This window comes from Ictidomys tridecemlineatus, chromosome 16 (genome assembly GCF_052094955.1).
Source record: "Ictidomys tridecemlineatus isolate mIctTri1 chromosome 16, mIctTri1.hap1, whole genome shotgun sequence".
Classification (NCBI taxonomy): Eukaryota; Metazoa; Chordata; class Mammalia; order Rodentia; family Sciuridae; genus Ictidomys; species Ictidomys tridecemlineatus.
The window spans coordinates 14,196,921-14,201,879 of record NC_135492.1 but is presented as its reverse complement, the minus strand read 5'-3'; the positions used below and the strand labels follow the sequence as shown (position 1 = coordinate 14,201,879).

The 4,959-nt window shown below is 49.2% G+C and overlaps 2 pseudogenes; one reads left to right on the top strand and one right to left on the bottom strand.

The window, feature by feature from the left end:
- The first annotated feature begins 611 nt into the window (after window positions 1-611).
- LOC144371213 (arylsulfatase D-like) lies at window positions 612-4,221 on the top strand (annotated as a pseudogene).
- Window positions 4,221-4,959, bottom strand: part of LOC144371212 (arylsulfatase D-like) — a 6,402-nt pseudogene continuing 5,663 nt past the window's right edge.

Here is a 4,959-nt window from a genome sequence, read left to right as displayed (position 1 = left end):
GTGCAGAGGGAGGCTTCTGGGACGGGATGACCACCATTATTGGTGGATGAGAAGCAGAAATACAGTGATTGACAGGTGAGATACAATGCTCCATAGATGATGGTGGTGATACCATCAATGAAGGAAGATGGATTAATGATGCTCAATTGATAGCAATCCTGTCAATAGATAATAGAGGAACAGGTGATAGCTAATGATGGGTGATAGAGGTATATAGAGGTGACAGATGCATAATGCATATACAGGTGACAGATAAATGATGTGTGGATAGAAAGGGGATAGATGCAACGTAATGGTACCTGGATGATAGGTAATGATTGATAGATAGATAGATAGATAGACTGGGTTGGTTCTCATGATAGGCAAGGTGTGTCCAACTTATGCAGCTGACATTGGGGCAGATGATGCTCAGTGGTGGGGTCATGCTGTGCACAATAGCACATTCAACAACCTCTCTGATGTGCACCCATTCCCTACCTAGAGCACCACTTCTCCACCTTCCCCAAGTGCTGACAGCCAGATTCTTGCCCCCTGGTGCTCAGAATCCCTTTGCTAAGACCTGTTCCTAGCAAAGGGAACATTAACCTTGCTCTGCTGTGGGATCCGCAGGAATGGACAACAATGAGTACCTGGTCCTCTACTGGAATGCAGGCTCAGGCGGGCTTCCTGCCAATGAAACCACTTTTGCAAAAATTCCAAAGGAACAAGGCTATGCCACCAGCCTCGTAAGTATTTGAACACCTGATTCCCCTCCCATCCAAATGTCAAGGGACAAATTTCCTCTGGAGGAAAAAAAAACCAAAACTTTCATCCTTCTCCGCCTCCTGAGTTGGTATCTGGCTCCACTCCGGCCCTCTCAGATGGTTTTCAGTTCAGAAGTTCTCCTCATTGCAGAGGTTTAAGGTTCTTGATTTATATTTTGTCTTCTCTCCTTCTATGAACCTGTCTATCTTCTTCAGCCCCAAGGAATCAGAAAGCTCTTCAGAGCCTGGCTCCACCACCTGTAATTCCAGTAGCTTGGGAGGCTGAGGCAGGAGGACCGCAAGTTAGAGGCCCACCTCAGCAGTTTAGCGAGGCCCCAAGTGACTCAGCGAGACTCTGTCTCTAAATAAACAAAAAAGGGTTGGGGATGGGGCTCGGGAGTCGAGTGGCCCTGAGTTCAATCCCTGGTACCCAAAACCAAAAGCAAGTCTTGGTTGAGGTCACTCATAGCCTCTGCTGATTCAGGATCTGCTCTTTTGAAGGTTTCTTTCCCCTGACTGCATCCAAATGGCCTCGGGGTTCTTTGTCCCAGGCAAAAGCGTGCGCCCTTTGTGTGGCTGACCACCCACTTCCACTCGCAGGAAAGTGGCACCAGGGCATGAGCTGCGCGTCCCGTGGTGACCACTGCCACCACCCGCTGAACCATAGCTCCCACTACTTCTATGGACTGCTCTTCACCCTGATCAACAACTGCGACCCTTACAGGCCCCCAGAGCTGGGGGTCACAGTGGCTGCCCGGTTCAGCCGCTACACCCGAATCCTGGCTCTGGGCGTCCTGACACCCATGGCTGCCAAACTCAGTGGCCTCCTCTCGGATCCCTAGACTGCAGTCGGGCACACAGCCAGCCTCGTCTTCACCACGTGGTTCTCCAGCTGTGGGTTCCTGCGACTCTGGAAAACTGTGTGCTAATGCGGAACCACCAGGTCACCGAGCACCCCATGGATGTGGGGAGCACCACCAGACGGATGCTGCAGGAAGCCATGGCCTACATTCAAAGGTGGAGACCCTCACGATCCCGGGTGGGGGGCAGTTTCTGAGCCATGAGCTACCCTGGGGTCCCATAGCAGCAAGAGCATTGAAAAGGTCCAAACTCACACTTCATTCACAAATGAAAGGAAGCTATTCTTCTTCATGGCTACATAGTAATCCACAGTGTATATGCTGAAGGATTTCTTTATGGAGTCACTTTGCCCATGTCTGTCATCCTAGCAGCTGGGGAGGCTGAGGCAGGAGGATGGCAAGTAGGAGGCTAGCCTCAGCAACTGAGAGAGGCCATAAGAGACTCAGTGAGACTCTGTCTGTATAAAATATCAAAGGGACTGGGGAAGGGACTTAGTGGGGAAGCACCCCTGGGTTCCATCTCTGGTGCTAAAAAAAAAAAAGAAAAGAAAAGAAAAAGGAAAGGTCCAACCTCTTTGTATGAATTGGTTTCCACACTTGGATGTCTGCGTTGAGTTACCGGGTTGCACTGGAAAGTATCCAAGTAGTGGTCATGCATCAGGGACTCTTTCCAAGGCCCAGGAAATGCCTGAAACCTCAGAAAGTACCCAACCATTCATATATAAGTAATAAATAAATATTCATACATATAGTATAATATATAACTATTTTCCTATGCGTACATACCTATGAAGATATTTAATTTATAAATTAGGGAAAGTCAGAAATTAGCAGCACCTAATAATAAAATAATAATGATGGCAATGTTCTGTAACACAGGGTGGGTGGGTGGGGTGTCCCGTCACTCCCTCTCAAAATATCTTCCTGTAGTATACTGACCATGGATATTGTTTTACTCAGACAAAATTGCCACTGTGACCAAAGGTCCCAAGAGAACATTTGGAGAAGGAAGAGTTTATTTGGGGCTCATGGTTTCCAAGGTTCAGTCCATGGTTGGCCAACTGACTCCATGGTTCTGGCCCAAGGGGAGCAGAACAAAATGGCAGAAGGCCCTGGAGGAGGAGAGCAGCTCAAGACAGGGCACAAGGAAGCAGAGAAAGCTCTGCTCACCAGGGACAGGATAGAGACCCCAAAGGCACAGTCCAGGGATCCCCTTCTCCAGCCACATCCCACGTGCTACAGTCACCACCCAGTGAGTTCATCCAAGTGGATTAATCCACTTCTAGGTCACACCTCTCATGATCTAATCATTTTACCTGTGAACTCTCTTGCATGGTCTCACTCATGAGTTTTTGAGGGACCCCTCACAGTAAAATCCCAGCAGGTGAACCCAGGTCACGGATGTAGCACATTCAAGGTCCACTGTGGACACCATCATCTCCCGTCCATAATTTCAGTGGTTTTCTAATTTCACAAACAAGGACAGGCCCTTTCTCCTCTTTGTGTCCCAGCTGCACGTCCACACTCCTCTGGTGACCTTGAAAGCCTTCCTCAGGAGAAGATGCCATGGTTTATACAGAGACAACGTAGAGGGGATGGAGTGGTTTGTAGGTAAGTCAAGATCAAGAAATGGTGAGAGTACACCCAACTCGTGTCACTTGTTTGTTCATTTCTTCCCAGTGATAGTCTAATTTTGCACAAAACCAATCATTTCGTTAGCAGTCAGTTTTGTGAGAAGCTGTCATTCAGCGTCACCCTTAGTGGTTACAGGAAGATGAGAGAAAACGTTAGCTTTCAGCATTGTGGAGGAAAAGGGCTCTGCTTTCGGGGCTTGGGGACAAGCTAGAGAGAAGAAAGAACTTGCAGACTCTTTCATCTGCGAGGGTTTCCTGGAGACATGGAAGCCCTCATAGGTCAGGTGACATGTCCTTGCACGAATATCCTGACATCTGAACTACGTGAAAGGCACATGTTCCCAAGGAGGACAGCAGCTCACGTCCCTCGTGAATTGGCCTCTGTGCCTTCAGAGGTAGGAAGGACCGCTGGTCTCCACGGTGCAGGGAGATACTGCTGGGTTTGCAGGTGTCCCGTGCTCTTCTGATAATGGCCATCATAAACTTTGCTGCTATTGGTTGTGGGTCCTTCATGTGGGCTGGAATCTGTCATGGCTTTTCCCCGCCCTGGCCACCCTCTTACCCTTTTATTAGGGCACTTGACCGCACCGGCACTGCACATCAAAACCATGCCTGCTGACGACGTCCTGGATATTTCTTTGCAAGTCTCTCCTGATTTTCGAGGTGACGCAGTGCTAAGAAGACCTGGGCATGACAGTCTCAGAACCGTGATCAGACATATCCCTGTAGTCTCTGGGCAGGGGGCTCTTTCTGTGACGGTCCAGTACAAGGTGGCTTGTGCATAGAATGGGAAGCTCATGCCCCCAGCTGAGACCCGTGTGAGTGCTCTCTCTGACACCTTCCACCTTCTCCACAGTTAAAGCCCTCCAAGCCCTTGATTAGAACCGTCTGAAGAACTCCACAATCACCTATTGGAACTCCGATCATGGAGGGTTACTGGAGGCCACAGATGAACACCAGCAGCTGGGGAGGTGCAACGGGATCTACAGAGATGATGGGCTAGCCACAGGGAGGAACAGAGACAGGGAGCCAAAGGAGTCCGCATTGGAGGTTCCAGAGCCTGGAGACTATGGAGGAGGAGGGGAGGATGATGATGAAGAGGAGGAGAAAGAGACAGAGGTGGAGGAGGAGATGGAGGAGAAGAAGGAGGAAAAGAAAATAAAGGAGGAAGAGGAGGCAGAAGAGGAGGAAAGGAGATGAAAAAGAAAGACAAGGAGGAGGAGTAGGAGTAGGTGGAGAGATGATGTTGATGATGAGGAGGAAGATGAGAGATGATGAGGGGGAGAGGGAAGAGAAAGAGGAGGAGAATGAGGGAAAAAAGGATGGGAAAGAGGAAAAGGATGAGAAAAGGAGGAGGAGAAAAAAGAAGAGAATTTGGAGGAGGAGGTGGTAGGGGAGAGGAGAAGGAGGGGAGAAGGAGGAGGAAAAAGAGGAGGAGGAATAAAAGCAAGAGGAGATGAAGGAGGAGGAGATGTAGGAGAGATGAAGAGGAGGAAGAAGAGGAGAGATGAGGAGGAGGAGGAGAGGGAGAAGAAGTAAAAGGAGATGGAAGAGCAGGAAAAGGAGGCTGAGGAGGAGAAGGAGGAAAAGAACGAGGTGGAGGAGAAGGAGGAATATGAGGAGGAAAAGATGGAGAAGTAGGGAAGAGAAGGAGGAGGAATAGAAGTAAAAAATGGAGGAGGAGGAGAGGAGGAGATGGAGAAGAGATGATGATGATGATGC